The following is an 18970-nucleotide window of genomic DNA, read 5'->3' as shown; positions in this document are numbered from 1 at the left end:
ACCAGCCCTTGCCATGGTAAATATTCAAATATTTGTCAAATAATTACTTTAAGGAATAGCTTATATAATGCTTACTATGTGCCAACCACTATAATCCTCCCAACAACCGTATGTAGTAAGTACAATTATTATTCCCATCTTTAGGATGAGGAAACTGAGGCACAGAGAGATTAAGTAACACAGCCAGGGCCATGCAGTAGTAAAGGCAGAGCCACGACTTGGCTCCAGAGCCCATACTTTCCACCACCATGCTATGCTCCAAATGAATAAATGAAATCTATGGTCCTGTCTTTACTGAGATAGACTTTTACAAAGTCCTCACTTTTAAGCAGCAGCAAAACCATGGATGTTCAGAGTTGTTGCTGGAATCAAAGCCAGATGAGTCTGAATGCATCTTTATACTCTGTGCTGCCGGCGCCATGAATTCTCCTGTTTAGACCTGGATATCTTAGGACTTAGAGAGGCAACACCAGGGTGCCCATTTCCTACCAACACCGCATGTACTTCCTGCTTTGACTTCAGCACAGAGAGGTGAGTTCAAGATGGATGTGAACCCCTTCCTCCGCCCTCCATAAGTACACACTCCAGTGGGTTTGGCATAAACTTTATTTGTCCGAGTTCTTTTTAAATTGTGTTGTATTATTTTCTTTGTGGCTACTTTAAATTTATGTAAATGGTGTTCTGCTAAAGATGTCACTCTTTCTTCCATTTTTCACTTAATGCTATTTTTCAAGATGGTACTCTAAACCTAGATAGATTCTAAGTATTGCAAAAATATGCATCCACCACATTTTCTTTAAACACGCTCCTTGTGTCACACACTTCGGATGCTTCACACTCCCTGCTACCACAAACAAGACTGTGATGAGCTCTATGTGTATCTCCTACTGGACTTATGGGAGAATTTATCTGGAATATCTACCCAGAAGGGGTCATAAGACATTCATATAACTACTTTCACTAAACACTGAGAGATTAAGTTCCAGAATGGCTATTCTAGTCTGGATTCCTATAAGCAGGACATGAGGGTTCCCATTTTCCCATGCCTTTGCCAATATTTATTATCTACCTTTTAATTATTGCTAATTGAATGAGTGTGAAGTAATAACTTGTTTAAATTTGCTGTCCTCTGATTACTTGTAAGTTTCAGCATCTGTTCTTGTATTTGCTTTTCTGGTATACCCCTGTGAAAAAAACATAGTTGGGTTTTGTTTTTATTGTTTTACCATTTCCTTCTTGGGTTTCTTAACTTTTTCTTGTTGATTTGCAGGAGGTCATCGTATATTCTTGATTTAAATGCTTTGTTGCTTTTAAATATTCAAATATTCTACCCCAGTCTATCATCTGTTAGTTAAATTCATCTATATCCTTTCTACATTTCCTATGGCAAAGAATAGGGACTTTTGCTAACATGACTTTATCTCTCTTTTAAAGCAGAATGGAGAAATGTGAAGGTCTTCGGCTCTCATAATTGCAAAACCATCCCTTCACCAAACTACCAGGAGACACAATGACTAAGGAGGGAGCCTGAGAAAGAAATTAGAAGTGCTAATTCCCAGACCACTAAATTGGTGATTAAGGAATGCTTTTGGTGTATTCTATTAATAAGCTGGAGTCATTTTTATTTACTCCACCTTGTTCTACAAGGAAACTTACAAGAAAACAAGCAATAAATTTGAAAAATATAAATTAAAAAATCAGGAACAAGGAAAACACAACAGAATAGAAGGTCAAGACCAGGAGGAAACTAAGAATGCAGATATGTAGGCCACAGGGTCCTACAAAGTTACTAATGTTGAGCCAAAAATTTGGCTTGAGCTTCTTGGCAACCAGAGGGAAAAGGGAAAAGGGATACAATCAGGCTCATGCAACTATATTCTCTTTGTTAATAAGAAAATATACAAGTTCCTCAGAGGAAGATAAACTTTTCCTGGCCCTGCATTCCAAAAGGAATTTCTCAGGTGAATTTCATACTGGGGACAGTTCCATCACTGACAGTTTAGTAATCCATTAAAACCAAACTGTAATCCATTAAAACATGGACAGCAAATCTCTTCTCCCAGTCTCTCATCTGTCATTTAAATGTGGAGGAAGGAAATATAAAGGTTAGGAGGAGGGGAAAAAGTGTGGTCCACCAAGTATGTAGTCTTTGAGAGTCCAAGGTAGTATAAGAATCAAATCAGGGAAGCGGACTTGGCTCAATGGATAGAGCATCCGCCTACCATATTGGAAGTCCGTGGTTCAAACCCAGGACCTCCTTGACCCATGTGGAGCTGGTCCACACACAGTGCTGATGCACACAAAGAATGCCATGCCACGCAGGGGTGACCCCCATGTAAGGGAGCCCCACACACAAGGAGTGTGCCCCCTAAGAAGAGTCGCCCAGCGCAAAAGAAAGTGCAGCCTGCCCAGGAGTGGCACCACATACATGGAGAGCTGATGCAGCAAGATGACACAACAAAAAGAGACACAGATTCCTGGGCCGTGACAAGAATAGAAGTGGACACAGAAGAACAAACAGCAAATGGACACAGAGAGCAGTCAACTGGGGCAGGGAAGGGGAGAGAAATTTTTAAAAAAAGAATCAAATCAAAAACAGTGGGAAGGAAAGTGGACATGGCTCAACTGATAAAGCATCTGCCTACCATATGGAGGGTCCAGGGTTCGATACCCAGGGCCTCCTGGCCTGTGTGGTGAGCTGGCCCACGTGCAATGCTGCTGCGCAAGGAGTACTGTGCCATGCAGGAGTATCCCTGTGTAGGGGTGTCCCACGTGCAAGGAGTGCGCCCCACAAGGAGAGCCACCTGGCGTGAAAAAAGTGCAACCTGCCCAGGTGTGGCACCGCACACAAGGAGAGCTGATGCTGCAAAATGACGCAACAAAAAGAGATGCAGTTTCCCAGTGCCGCCTGATAATGCAAGCAGTTGCAGAAGAACACACAGCAAATGGACACAGATTAGACAACGGGGAGGGGAAGGGGAGAGAAATAAATAAAAATAAATTAAAAAAAAAAACATCGGGAAGAATGAATGGGATATTAGAAATGGTAGAACTAGCAGATGTAACAGATAAATGCTCATTATCTTAGTAGTGTAACAAAATAGACGTTTATTTCTCCCTCATGTAAAGCCAAACAGGCTCAAGCTCCTTCTGTCTTAAAGCTCCACAGCACATTCAACACAAGGAAAGTGAACACAGAGGACCATGCAGGGGAGGTTTTGATGGCCAGGCCTGGAAGGAACAATGCATGGCATCTGCTCACGTTCCATGGGTGGAAATTAGTCACATGGCCAGTCCTAACTATAAAGGAGACTGGAAATATAGTCTAATCCATGTGCCAGAAGAAAGAGCAAACAGGTACATTTAACACTGTCAGCCACAAATTATTAGTTGTGTCTTTTATAACGTCAACTCTCTAAACCAGGATTTAGCAAATGGGCCTGCAGGCCAAATCTATCCTAATGTTTGTTTCTTTGTGACCCATGAGGTAAGAATAGATTTCCCATCTTATTAATGGTTGAAAAAATTCAAAAGAAGAATAAGTTTTCATGACCCATGAAAATTAAATGAACTTTAAGTTACAGGGTCTGTATATAAAGTTTTATTGGAACATAGCCACACTAATTTATTTACATATTGTCTGTGACTGCTTTTGTACTACATAGCAGAGGTTGGTAGTTGCCACAGTGATCATTTGGTCCACAAAGCCAAAAATATTTACTCTGTCCCTTTTCACAAAAAGTTTGCCAACCCCTGCCCTAAACTTATAGGAGTTGAGCACCAAGTACTTCTGGACAGTGACCTGAAACTCAGCATTTCCAGTTGGCTGAAATGGATCCATAGGCATTAGTGCTCAAAATGGTAATATCTTTTGGGAATATTGAGGAATCTGAACAAGATTCTGGCCATCCCAACATGCTGAGTTGGATCAAGGAGAACCTGCAACCAATAGCAGAATTTTTCATAATAAGCATTTCTGTATCCATACCAACCCACAAACAAATGATTACTCAACCATTTTTACATAAGCAAATAAAGAAACATAGCTTTCCAAATTTCTCAAATAGGAAAGCATTTCTTTAATAGAATTGCTCACACTAGCTTGGCTTTTTTAAATAAATAACTCATCATTCTGTTATAGAAAGGACACTGTTTTCTGGGAGTTATAAATACCTTAATTCCAATGGTAAAAAGGTAAAGGATCAAGTTAGCTGAGAATCGTATTTCATGAAACCAAATAGCAAGACATTTATTTATTTATAGGTAGTTTCCTGATGACTGCATTAGGAAAATTTTCTTAGTTTCTTGGTAACTCGAGAGGCAGATCAAGAACAAAAGTAACTCATTTCTTATCAGAATGCGTCATCAACTTCAAATATTGACTGATAGCACTTCTCCCTACTGAAATTCCAAGGAATAAAAAGGTTCACAAGACATATGTGCTGCTTAGACATATACAAGAAGAGCTAAAGAATTTATGAAGGAATAAAATGTACCCCAAAAAATGTACCAACATATCAAAAGAAGCTTTTTTTAAAAAAACTCAGGATTAATAGCAAGCTAGGGCCCTCTCAAGCATCACGGTGATGTAAAGTATCAGCCTCAAGACAGGTTTTCTTTAGTTGCTGTTCTATGGTTACCCAGAGCACACAAAACTCCAGGCCCTAGGAATTCAGGCTTTGTGATACCGGGATGCCCCAAATCTGGGAGGGAGCACAAAAATCATTGTTCTGGTGGTCAATACCAAACGCCTTGTGTTTCATCGGATGAAACTTAGTATAGCTTGATCAAGGAACTTGCAAGACCACACGGCCAGCGAGTGGCCACGCTGGCATCAGGACCCCAGTCAACCCGCTTCCCATCCTGCAGGTCTCCCTCCACTCCACAGTCATCCTCCTGTGCACTGGCTCTCTAGAGTGATCAGTTCTCTGATGCAAGCAAGGTGAATGTATCCTCCTTCGAAGGTAGATAAACCCAAGTCCAACTCTGTTTACCACATGAGCATCTCCCCAATGAAAACTATAAGCAGAAGCACTGTTGGCTCTGTGGGGCCCCAAAGATCCCACAATGCCCTTTTGTAGGAGATGAATTTACCTCAACTCTGGCCAAAGGCTCATATGCCTCTCACCTTTCTCTTCAGACTGCATTGCTTAACCATGGTTCTTTTCTTCCCTCCTTGCCTCCTACCTCTTCCCTCTCTGGCATCTGCTTTAGAGATGATTCCTTTGTGGTGTGCTAAGATACATCACACCAACAAGCACACAACTGCTGAAGTATTGGAGAAAATGCGTTCTCACCAACCAGACCCACTGTCTTTGCCTGAACCATCCAAGGTGCTTGGCAAGAATCCAGATTGGGTTTGTAGATTTCTTTTTGCTAACATACTGCTTTTTTTTTTTTCTCTTTTCTCCCACCTCACCCCAGTTGTCTGTTCTCTGTGTCTACTTGCTGGGTGTTCTTCTTTGTCCACTTCTGTTGTTGTCAGCAGCACAGGAATCTGGGAATCTGTGTCTCTTTTTGTTGTGTCACCTCGTTGTGTCAACTCTCCGTGTGTGTGGCGCCATTCCTGGGCAGGCTGCACTTTCTTTCGTGCTGGATGGCTCTCCTTATGGGGCGCACTCCTTGCACGTGGGGCTCCCCTACGCGGGGGACACCCCTGCATGGCACAACACTCCTTGCGCACATCAGCACTGCACGTGGGCCAGCTCCACACGGGTCAAGGAGGCCCCGGGGTTTGAACCAGGGACCTCCCATGTGGTACACGGATGCCCTAACCACTGGGCCAAGTCCACTTCCCCCATACTGCTTTTAATAAGTAACTAAGCCATAAAGAAATTTTGCCAATTAAATTTTTTAAGTTCTAAGACATCACAATTTGGGCCGCATTCTCTTGGAAGGTTATTTAGGAAAAACCCTCTAGTCAACCAAATTTAATTAATATTATTTGCTGCTACTTGACAGAACTAAACAGTAATTTCCTCAGCTTTTGAACAGAAACAGATCTCTATTAACAACATTGATATATTTAAAATAAAAATAATGACCTGTCTTTACTCTCTAGTTCTCAATTGTAAAATCCTACAATCTCCAATTAACAGTGATTTATTTTAAGCAAAAATAGTAGCAACTTCTTTTCCATCCATTCTTGAAAGGCATAATTTGGCCTCAGTGTTTCCTTCACACCAACTCAGAGATACCAGAAACTATTTTAAAATCTAGCATAATGATGCCATCAAAACAGGTAAACACTGTGATCTTGATTTTCAAAGTACTTATGTAGTAATGAGTGTCATTTTTCTTAAGGAGGTTTAACTATGCTACTTCCAGGTGGACTTCTCCCACAATTTCTGATTTACTCAACTAGACCCAAAGTAACACCAAAATCCATCATTATGGCAGTACACAATGCAAAGATATAGCTAAGCATCAACTTCTTCCAGGAAATGTGAACATTTAGAATCCTATTTCCTTAGGTTAGATGACTAGATCTAATAAAGAAGTTCATTCTTCATGCCACAAATGACCAAATAAGCCAAACAAGTTTTCCAAAATAAATTTGAAAGAGAAAGTAATTACATTATCATCAGTCAGCATAGGAAACCCTCATTTAATAATAATTTTTACATTTTAAGCCATCTCATACACCAAAGAAATTGTAATGAGGCATGTTTTTTTTTAAATCTTGGATGGGAAGAAAAGGGACTAAAAGCTTAACCAACTTTTGATAGTTAAAAAGATGACATTTAAAAACTTGCCTTGGGAAGCAGATGCAGCTCAAGCAATTGGGCTCCTGTCTACTATATGGGAGGTCCAGGGTTTAATTCCCAGGGCCTCCTGGTGAAGGCAAGCTGGCCCACATGGCGAACTGATGCAGGAAGATGACACAACAAAAAGAGACACAGAAGAGAGACCATAGGAGATGCTGCAGACCAGGGAGGTGAGGTGGCGCAAAAGATTGAGCACCTTTCTCCCACTTTGGAAGGTCCCAGGATTGGTTCCCAGTACTGCCTAAAGAGAAGACACACAGACACAGAAGAATGCACAATGAATGGACACAGAGGGCAGACAAGGAAGCGGGGGGGAGGGAATAAATAAATATGTCTTTAAAAAAAAAAACTTTCCTGGACAGTGCCCAAAGATGTATGAATTAAGGCATTATAATTTTGCTTGTAATGTATAATATATAAAGTAGACAGCAACTTATATGTCCAGTAAAGGAAGGATAAATAAATTATGCTATATTTCTGTAATGGAATACTATACAGCCATAACATGGAATGTTAGTTATTAATTTATTGTTCTATAAAGATTTTTGTAAATTAATGAGAAGCAGTTATAAATAGTAATTTGTTCTGAACACATTTTTAATCTTTTTTTAAAGAGGCTTTAGATTACATAAATGTTACATCAAAAATATAGGGGATTCCTATATACCCACCCCTGTGCCATTTCCCACTTTCCCCCATTAACAACATCTTTCATTAGTGTGGTAAATTTGTAACAATTGATGAACACATATTGAAGCACTGCTACTAGCCATGGTCTACAGTTTACAGTTTACACTTTGCATGGCACAACTTCATAGGTTTTGACAAAATGTATAATGGCTTGTATCCATCATTGCAGTGTCATGCAGGACAATTCCAATGTCCCAAAAATGCCCCATGTTACACCTATTGTTCCCTCTCCCTCCCCTCAGAACCTCTGGTGACCACTGCCTTTATATCAGTGATACTTGTTCTTCCATTGCTAGAATAACAATAAGTCTACTTTAGTCCATAGTTGCATTCTCTCCTTATGTTTGTTCATTCCTCTATTTTGAGGATTTTGCGATGGTTATGCCTTCTCTGTTTCTGACTGAGGGCTTAGATCCCAAGGGGCAGATGGATGGAACTGTCTTGCATGAAGTTGTAGATACTCTCTGTGTTTTGGGATGGGCATTGTCCATCATCATCGTTTTCTTAGTTGTCCTGAGCAAGTCCAAAGAACTGGAGAGTAGGTGTTACAACTCTGCTGAGATTTGGGCTCAACCAGCATATGAACAAACTGAAGATTTAAGTTTCTGGGACATATATTTAATGAGTATAGTGCTAATTATATGTTCAAATAAAGGGACAGAAGAGCCATGTGTAGGGAAAACATAAATGAGTTTAACTCTGTTATATAGGAGAGCATATATTCCAAAGTAAGTCTCATTTTCAGGGTGCCAAATTCCTTGAGGCACTGTTTATTGTGGCAGTCAATGAGATCCTGCTGAGACATGTATAAGCAGACCTCTTGACTGACTTTGAAATCTCATAGCCATAAAAATATATTTGTATTTAATTTTTCCCCTTTTGGTCCAGGTCTTTTTCCAAATGCATTGCCAGTTGGCATTTGGTAATAATCCCTCAATGCCAGGGAGGCTCATTCCTGGGAATCTTGTCCCAAGCCGCGAGGAAGGTCATGCTGAGTTTGACTTAGAGAGAGGCCACATTTAAACAACAAGAAGATTTTCAGGAGATAATGCTTAGGCAATATATAATACTAGGCTAAGTTTCAATTTCACAAGAAAAGGTTCATAAGAACAACCATCAATATCAAGGGCCTGGTGCAATGGTCTGTTCTCCTTTGCTAGGCACTGTCCATGTGCTCGGGGGATTCTTGCTGCTTTATTAGAGAATGTATCATGACTTCCCAGGATGGGAATTCAATATTCTTTTGGTTATTGTGTGAGTCTCCACCCACTGAGACAATGCCCCATGACCACTGAAACATATGCATATGCCTTAAAGTCATGCCCCAGGTGCATCATTTCCCATACATCCCCCTATCACCGACACCCTGCACTACCAGAGATCCTTCCCTGGCACAGTTGTGACCCGTCTGTGATCCAAAATCTCCCCAAAAACAAAGCAAAAAAAAAAAAAAAAAACAAATAAAAATGATATGGAAATAAAACAACTTTTAAATAACAAATAAAATAACAAAAATAAAAGTAAAATCATTTTCACTGTGTCTTTCATCACCATGTTATCTTTTATGTACAGTGACAATTTCTTTTATGTACAGTGACAATTTCGTCCATATGTTCCCCCAGTATCTTATTTTTTTCACTTTATCTTCAAAGAAGCTTTAGGTTACAGAAAAGTCACATAGAAAATATAGGGGATTCTCATATTCCCAACCCCTCCCCCTTCCCACTCTTCCCTATTAATAACATTTTACATGTTTATGGAATATTTGTTACAATTGATGTACAAATATTGAAACACTGCTACTAACCATGCTGACTGCATTCTGATAAACATCTGTAGTCATAGTTCACATGTGTAGATATATGTAGAAAAAAGGTTAGAAAGATATACATCAAAATAATAATAATGTTTATTTTGGGGTAGTAGGATTATGAGTGGTTTTTTGTTTGTGCTTTATAATTTTTTGACATAATACATTAATACAATAATAAAGTGTATAATACATCAGAAAGAGTTTCATCCAAAATAGTTAATACTAAAAAACTAATTTCACTTGTGTAATACATTAGCTTCTGCAGCATACTTCATAACCTGGTGATGACATGTAAATAAGAAATTGCTTTATTTTCCTTGCTCGCCTGGATAAACTGAGTTACCAAGTCAAATCAGAGGTAGAACTAAGATCAAAACACAAAGGTATAGGATTTTAATCTCCATTACCAAAGTCCCTTTAGTTATTCACTCAATGAATATTTGCTATGCAGCTATAATTTAAGGAACATAGGGATAAATCATGCACAGATCCTATTCTCAAAGAGAATACAGTTACTAAGAAAAAAAAGACTGTACTTAAATGAAAAAATAGATAATACCAGAAGAGAGGAGTCTATGAAGGAGAGGTTTCTTTTTACTCAGGGAATTACAGAAGTGTTATTGAACAACAAAAAGAACACAAATGAAATTAAGTATTGAAAAGTTCCATTTTTCTGGTTATATAATGTGCATTTCCTTGAAGAGATGAATTCCATATAGTACTAAATGAAAAAAACAAGTTACAAAACAACATATATGTTTAATACACACACACACACGAACACATGCATATGCATATGCATGAGTACGGCAAAATGTTAACAATACCAATCTCTAGACAGGGAAATTACAGGTGGTTTTTATCATTTTGCTAGCTGGCATGTTCAATTTCACTACAATCAATCCAAATACTTTATTCCAAATCAATGAATGGAGAAAGCTTGCCCATGGTGACCAAATAACAGCTCATATCATGCCATGTTTAGTACTTGACTATGAAGGTGCAAATGCCGATATGAAAAATTATGACCAGAATGTAGGTCTCATGCACTTCTTTTCTGACAGCCACAGGCTCTGTTTTTTTCCATCTGACAACACTGAACGAGTGTTACAAAATTATCTCTCCCTTTGTGTAATATTCAGAGAGCTGGGAAGACTTCTGAAGACTGAAAAAAGCACCAAAAAAACAGAACTCTTGAGGACATTTGCAATTATACAATCATTAATAACCAATACAGCTTCATGAAGAACTTGTCTCGTCTGGGTGATATACAGTCATCTTCTCACACAGCAGTGGTGGGCCTGGCAGTTCACAGAAAACTAATTGATGAAACCTATCTTGACTTGAGGAAGGCTTTTGATCCTGTCCTATAAGACATGCTGGGAAAATATGACCAGGAGATGACAACTGTGCATTAGCTAATTACCACCTGGCTGGAGATTTTTACCTAAAGCATTCAAGTCGAGGAGGCCACAAATGGGTTTTGTCACTGAACTGAACAATGGACAGAGGTCCCAAGAAAGGTGTTCAGAAGGTAAAAATAACATTTTAAGATAAAATTATACAAATAACCAGAAACAAAGAGCAGAATTAAACATAGTACGAAAAATGTACTCCAAAAGTATACCTGGCACATGGGAGATTAAAAAAATTAGAAATCATTGAATAAAAAGTCTGACTACCAATTGACATTGCACTGTCAGTAAAAAAAAAAAAAAAAAACTGGTCTGACAATGGAAACAGAATTAGGACTATGACATACAAGTACACTTTGTTCACACTCTTATTAGCTCTCACCACCTTATGTTGCCATTATTTGTTGCCATGTCTTTTTCTCCTTTCAGATCTTTATATTTTGCAGTATTCCCAGCACTTAGCACAGAGCCTGACAGAGAAGGCTTTCAGTAAATCCCTAAGAATTTTAGATAGATCATCCTCCCATCTTCCTCAGGATACCCTTCTAAAGCGCTGATCTCCCCTTAGAAGTCTAGATTTAAAGACAGATATGAATGACTTGCTGAGTCTTCAGGGGAGAACCTAAATAAACTGGGAGATTAATAAATGAGAAAAATACCTGGGAAATGGACTGTTCAGTTTGTAGAAGAGAGGGCAGGGGTAAATTAATTACAATGTTCAAATTCTGAAGAGCCTTACAAAAAGGATGGTTTCTCTTTCTATTAGAAATATCCCAAAATGTTTAGGTTAGAAGTCAAAATTAAGGAAATGGATCATTAAATATTGTAATGGAAAATGTAACAAAGGAAACAAACAAACAAAAAACAAAAATACTCACTAAACTAAAATATCTTTGACCGAATTCTTTTATAGAAGAGCTAGCTCCTCAGCTCCACAGGAGAAAGCTTTCCTTATGAGTCTCTGAAGTAAGGAGCTGGTCTCTCAAGCTCCTTCAAGAGCCAAGACTACAATTCCATGCTAAATATGAGTAATCAACCATCATCTGAAGCTTTGCACAATTAAGCTGAAAATGTAAAACTCAATTTTATTTTCATAATATTTATGTTCAAGGTATCATAGATGTCTGTATTAATAGAACATAAAGTATACTGTGGATATATAGGACATAGATTTCCTGAAAATCCCATACTTCACTCTTCATGTATATTGGCATAGATTTCTAGTTTTTAAAAATTAGCTGGTTTTTTTTTGGGGGGGAATTCAGAATGTTCTAAATAAAATCTGATACTAAATTCAGTATAGTTATTTCAGTTCCAAAATGTATGAACTTTGTACCTAATGTGCTCAGATACACAGAATATATGGTTGTAATAAAAACACAATTCCTGCACCCGATTTTTGTTGATTCCTCTGATGTATTTGTTGATATAATTTTGTTCTATTAATTGACCATGGTTTTCATTTTCAAAGTGTAACTGTTCTAATAACCCATTTGTCACCATAAAGAGCCTTTGGGTTTCTCCTCCTTTTCAAATAGTAGTGAAGGGTCCCCCAAATCTATTGATTTAGCACCAAATTTAAATAAACCCAAGACCTTTGCACTTTTCATATTGAATAGAACAAGGTCAGACTGAGCATCTTCCAAATGCAAAGGCTTAATTGGACTAATTCTTTCATGATAATAATGTATATTTAAGATAGCCACTAAAAATTGTCAATGCTAATTCAGTAGATCAATTCCATTAAATGCTTTGAACTTTTCACCACTTGCTAATCTCATCTATTAAAGCTGCTATTTTTGTTGAAAATCTGAAGCTATAACTTAATATTAAATTACAATTCTAGCCAGACCTAAAACACACTTCCCCTATATGAAATATAACCTTAAAGAATCTTAAATTGTGTTAAATTGTAAAAGATTCTGGTCTTAACATCTCCTGCAAATGCAGAGCTCTCTTAGTCTACTGGCAATTGACACTGGAGTAAGAAGCTTGCCATTTTTTAGTCTTAGAAATACATGTTTTGGAGAGGTCCCGGGTTCATTTCCCAGTGCCTTCTAAAGAAAAAAAGAAAAAAAGAAACAAGCAAACAAATATAATAAAAACCAACTCAGGGAAGCCAATATGGTTCAGTGGTTGAGCGCTGGCTTCCCATATACAAGGTCCCAGGTTCAATCCCCGGCCCTGGTACCTAAAAAAAATAGGAAAAGAAGAAAAAGAAATACATGTTTTATTCCATCTAAAGCAAAGCTTTAATATTTGTGATTATTGGTCATAGCCAACCTTTATACAGCTACATGGTTCAGATTTAAATATCAAATACATTGTAGTATAGGTAATAGTTCAACTCAGATAAATAAATGTCACAATTTCACTCAACATTTAGATTAATCTCAGTAACATAATTCATTAATGTGAAAATAATATCATATTTATTAATTAACTAATGAAGAATTTTGAGTTTGGGAGAAGAGACTCCAAACCACTATCAAATATCCACCATATCTCATTTGTTTGGAACTAGACTTCTGAAGCTATTTTTATTCCCTGTGATTTACCATCAGTATCCTCTAGGTGATAGTTGAGGAAACAGATGCTGGGAATCTCTCTCCACTCAGTTCCTGAGAGGAGAATTCTGACTCACAGCCGTGCCAGCTCCCTGCTTTGTACTCACACATGCAGAGGGTGGTGGAGTAAAACGTAAATGACTGTCTGATTTCCAGTCTCTCATTGCCAGTTTCCTCAAAGTTTCCACTTACGCACTTGACTCCCTCACCAAATTCGTTTGAAGTTCCCATTCGAAAATCCTGAACGGCGTGTTCCCAGGATACATTTAATTTTTTTTTTAATTCATTCAGTGGGGATTTTCCAATCGAAATTTTTAAAAATACTTTGAAAAATGAGGGGGATTCTTTTTGCAGTTTTTTATTCATTGTCCATTGGTAGTACTGATATTATCTACAGAGGGGGAATGAAGATATTCCAAAATTGTAAAATGTTCCCCTCTAAGCACACTTTCATGTATAGAAATCATAAACCTCCCCCAAAATTTCCTGTATTTAGTGTAAAAGAATTTGAACTAAGAGCTACATCTGTTGGGAGATTATATTTAAATTGTTAGCAGAAATTAACATTTATTAAATGTCTGCAAGGTATAGAACTTCATTATTTGTAAATCTAGACTGACAAGAATGGGGGGGTGGGAATCTATGATTTAAATACTATCTAAAATGGATTTAAAACAGAAGCACAATCCACACATTACAGATTAAGAATTCTGTTTCACAAGGCAGCTGTTTCTAGTCAAACTATTATTTTAACAGAGAAAGTAAACTCACTGGCCAATCTATGTTTTTACAAAACTTTTTTTTAACTTACCTCTACTCCTATTTAAAACAATAGGCTCTATATGGGTGAATTTAAAATTAAATTTTATGTAGAGCCCGTGCCACTGCATTGCCTAATTGCTTACTTATTAAATCTGTTATTCATTGTGGTTTAACTATAGCCTAGAATAATTAATTAGGAAAAGTTAGCAATTGTTATTGCATTTTAGGTAAAATGAGTTTAAATTGATGAATTATGTTTTACAACATAACTGGAACACCTTCTGGTGTTACCTCTATGTGAGACTGAGGCAACAAGTCAGGTTATTAATGTAATGGAAATCTGTCCGTGGTAGGTGAGGAAAAGGTGTTGGTGTGTTAGCCAAAAGTTAACTGAAGACCAAAGCACGGCTTTTCCATATAAAGTTGCCTACCCGGGGAAACGGACTTTGGCCCAGTGGTTAGGGCGTCCGTCTACCATATGGGAGGTCCGCGGTTCAAACCCCGGGCCTCCTTGACCCGTGTGGAGCTGGCCATGCGCAGTGCTGATGCGCTCAAGGAGTGCCGTGCCACGCAAGGGTGTCCCCCGCGTGGGGGAGCCCCACGCGCAAGGAGTGCGCCCGTGAGGAAAGCCGCCCAGCGTGAAAAGAAAGTGCAGCCTGCCCAGGAATGGCGCCGCCCACACTTCCTGTGCCGCTGACGACAACAGAAGCGGACAAAGAAACAAAGGCAGACAAAAGAAACAAGACGCAACAAATAGACACCAAGAACAGACAACCAGGGGAGGGGGGGAAATTAAATAAATCAATAAATCTTTAAAAAAAAAAAAAAAAAAAAAAAAAATAAAGTTGCCTACCCATACTCAAGTTTCCCACCATGTTCACTGTGGCAGAGTGGGCACAGGGCCTCCTAACCACCAAATGAATATTTCTTACCTGCCACCAAACGAGATGTATAGTACATCAACTTCATTACGTTCTAAAGGAAAATGAGGCACTTGGAAAAAGGAAGACTACTTTAATGAAAAAGGTTTGGTGAGATGTCTCCAAACAACTTTAAAATGCAAGACATTCTCTAGTTCAAAATAGCCTAATCTTTACAAACTTCTATACAATAGGAAAAAGGTCTAAATGAAAATTGACATTTTAAAAAAATCCTTTCCCCAATAATTCTTTGTACATATATTTTTAAAAAGGAGAAAAGAAAAAGAAAAAATAAAGAATAAAGAAAAGGATGGTCATGATGAAAGAGGTTGTTGGTGTGGGAGGAGTGGGGTGGAGGGTGGGGTATATGGGAACCTCATATTTTTTATTGTAACATTTTTTGTGATCTATGTACCTTCAAAAAAATACAATTTAAAAAATGATGGGGTGGGGGTAGGGAGTAGGGTATATGGGAACCTCTATGTTTTTCAATGTAACATTTTGTGTGATCTATTAACTTTAAAAAAAGATAATTAAAAATTTTAATTAAATTTAACCAAAAAAAGGATGCTCAACTATGACTGTAGGTGAAGCAAATAACTGATGCTTAAGAGTTACATCCTTGGGCTCTATGTGATATGAAAACACCAAAATAATCAATTGATTCATTTAGACATTGGAGCAAAGAAATTCAGTCAAACTTGCTGTATGATCCAAACCCAGGAAAGAGACAGTCCACTTATATAAATGAAAAAAGGCAGGGTCAGCAATTATGATGATGGTGACACAGGCTAAGGAAAGGTTTTTAAAACACATACTTCAACCCTGGTGTATGAATCACAAAGCTAAAATTCCTCCAGTAAACACAAATACAAATGTTGAACTTCAAAGTCCCAGGTAACACCAGGAAGGGTAAAACACTCTCATTTTAACATATTTCTGATACTATCAAACAGCCTAATAAACTTAAGAGTGAAGGTCACTCCTGTAGCATCTCAAGAGTTAAGTTCTTTGTTGTGATTAATTTTTAAAGTATGCTAGTAAAATCCAGGCTCAGGCTGGTTCAGAGAGAGAAACCATGTTCCATAATGAGGGCTGGCCTAGACCAGTCCCAGTAGAATTAATTTTATGCTGTTGAACACCTAGATAAATTAGTTTTGCTTTAAATATTGCATCCTAAAAGAGTTAAAAGAGGGAGAATATCAATCAATAATTTTTAGATTAACTACTTTGTATATGACAAAACAAAATTAACTTTGGCATTATAACTCCTTACCCTGGCATTTCAGATGAACCTTAAGTTTAAAATAAATAATTGGCGATTAGAAAGCGAACCAAACATGTGCATTTGATTCTTGGTATAGCATACTAACTCGCTACCTAGTTTGTAAAAAGAAAAGATGATGTAAACATTTTGCAAAATTACAAATCTTGTTATTGTTTTTATTAAAATAATCACCTGAGAACTAAGAGACTTGAAATACATAAACAGGTTTCTGTGAGGTTTTTAAATAGAAATACTGCAACAGCTAAGCTTTAAAATAAAGTGAAAAATAATATCTCAGTTAACAATGTAAGGTTCCTAAAATTATATTTTAATTGATGAATTTCTTCCAATGTCTACTCATTACTTCCTTTTTATAAAATTGATTTCCATTGGAATATTTGTGTAGAATTAAAATCATATCTATAAATGGCTACAAATGGAAACTAAAATTCCCTGCATTTTAATGACTTTCTCTGCTTAAATACCTACCAAAAAAGGTAAAATGCAAGATTCATTTCCACTGGAGATGAAATTTGGTTTTTAACCTGGCCAATTGCCCATATAAACAACATTCAATGTTATTTGGTCATCATTTGGTAATTAAAATGGCAATCATAACCATGCTGAATATATATCCATGTGCCTAAAAGTTATTTAGCAGATAACTAGAGACAGAGGAAATGTCTCTTTAACAGATTCTTTTACAAATACAACTGCAGGAAGTATCAGGCTTTGAAATGCTCATAAAAACAAGAAACAGTTGAACAGTGGCACCCAGAGGTGAAAAATATATTACTTCTAGAGATTTATATGGTTAATCATAAGCTGTTTTTCAGTCATCCTTTTTGTCACTCACAGATTTTTTTTTCTAATAACGTACTAGAAATGGGTTTGTCTTAGTTGCATATTGAAATACCACATTTTAATGAACAAAAAATAAATCTTTTACTCTAGAAAACAGTACTTTGCTTTCGGGTTAAGATGCATATCAATTTTTCTCCTTCAAAACAATAAACAAGCCAACTGAACACCAGGCAAAACATCTTCCAGAAATTGAATATAATGCCCACTTGTTTATTCCAGTCTACCAAAATTATCAGGAAAAAAAAGTTTTTAAGAAATGGCTCCGTGACTACAATAATTTTCCCAAATTATGTTTTTTCTAAACATCTTTATGTTGAACTATTGCATATCGCGAATCAAAATTATAACCCTGGGGAGATTTTTTTTAAATTCCATATTGACCTCTCTCAACCACGAAGGGGAAGGCAATGGGAACGAGTGCCGAGCAAGAAAGCGAAAAGGAAACAAGAATACTTTTTTTATCCCGCAGGAAGTTTAAAAATAACAGAATCTATTTTGATAAAATTAAAATGAGCCTGCTGATTTTTAATTAAAGAAGCTCCCATGCCTTTGAACCTACCAACAAGCAGCTGCTTTTGGCTGGTGCTGAGTTTCCTAAACTCAGCTGCAGGAAAAACGCCTCCTCCGGATCTAATCACCTCCAGCGAGCCTCAAATAAACCTTAGGTTTTGGGGCCAGCGCAGGTCAAAATTTTTAAGAGCCTCAAAAGAACATGGTCTTATTTTTGCTCCTGAGCTGAAATGCACACGTGTAGTTAGTAGAATGGTTCTTTTCCTGGCCGGTTATGCCTAATCTAGCACGGATTTTCGTCTGTTACCGAGTTCCCATTACCTTTTGTCAGGCGTTTTCTCCGAGATCGCGCTGCCTCTTTCTAACCACCTAAGAAACGTTGCTGTGACAAGCTCCAGATAAGGCTCATCTTTTCTTTTCTGCATCTTCTGCCTAATGATGAGAAATGGGCTTCCATAAACTTGAAAAAGGCAGGAAAATGCTGCCAGATTCATTAGCCATTACTTTAAATGGTAAAGATGAAATCTACCCTTTTAAAAAGAATATTAATAAAATATAGCCTAATGTTACAAAGTCTTCAGCTTTACATATAAGAAAAAAAGAATTGTCTAGTGCTATTCAAAAGACAAACAAAATACCTACATTTCCCACAATCTGAAATCCACATCAAAATAGATCCTCGATTTTGCATATCAAGCAGTGTTCAACTGTCTGATAGCAATGAGACTTAGGGCTGCATGAAAGCTAATATTAAAATAATCTTTTATATATATATACACTTTTTTCTTGTCTTTTTTTCCCTGTCCCATAAATAGCTGTGTCGCTGCCTAAATCAATGTTTTGGCGTTAAAGAGTAGCTTCTAGGTCGCCAGCACACTTGCAGGTAAATAGACGGTGAACTGCAGCTAAATGCCTGCCTGCTGCCTGTACGTCGCTAAGTCTCACAGAGCAAATTAGCAGGCTTTTTCGTACTTCAAAGCACAACCATCATTGTCCATCTTTGGTGATTCCATTTCAGTAATAGCCTGAGGAAACACCAGGCTTATAGCATTTTGGAGTAGAACTTAACGTGGCTGCTGCACATGGATCATATCGATCTCTCCAGCCGCTGTTTAAAAACCCACAGCTGTTCCAAGATCTGGGCCCAGCGGCTTGATCCAGCGGCAGGAGATATGGGCGCCATCTAGTGGATTCTGGTAGCTGGGAGAATCGTCAAAAGATTGTGGGGTTACATAAGATTCTTAGGATCCTTACAGCCAAGCTATAAAATAAAATTGTCTTCAAAATACAATCGGAGCAGTGGAGAAGGAGGCTTATCCAAAGAAAAAGGAAAAAAAAAAAAAAGCTTTTGAGTTTACATATAAACTCAAAAGTCTCTTTTACAGGAACGTCAGA

At 37.6% G+C, this 18970-nt stretch overlaps 1 long non-coding RNA gene across 1 annotated transcript; it reads right to left on the bottom strand.

Moving 5' to 3' along the window:
- Positions 1–9344: 9344 nt before the first annotated feature.
- Positions 9345–18007, bottom strand: LOC131279184 (uncharacterized). The gene is made up of 2 exons (XR_009186549.2): positions 17897–18007; positions 9345–12876 (listed from the first exon to the last, which is right to left on the bottom strand). It is a non-coding gene; the product is annotated as an uncharacterized lncRNA (long non-coding RNA).
- Positions 18008–18970: the final 963 nt, after the last annotated feature.

Source organism: Dasypus novemcinctus, chromosome 7 (genome assembly GCF_030445035.2).
Source record: "Dasypus novemcinctus isolate mDasNov1 chromosome 7, mDasNov1.1.hap2, whole genome shotgun sequence".
Classification (NCBI taxonomy): Eukaryota; Metazoa; Chordata; class Mammalia; order Cingulata; family Dasypodidae; genus Dasypus; species Dasypus novemcinctus.
Note: the sequence above shows the minus strand (reverse complement) of the source record. Positions and strands in the feature narration are given on the sequence as shown.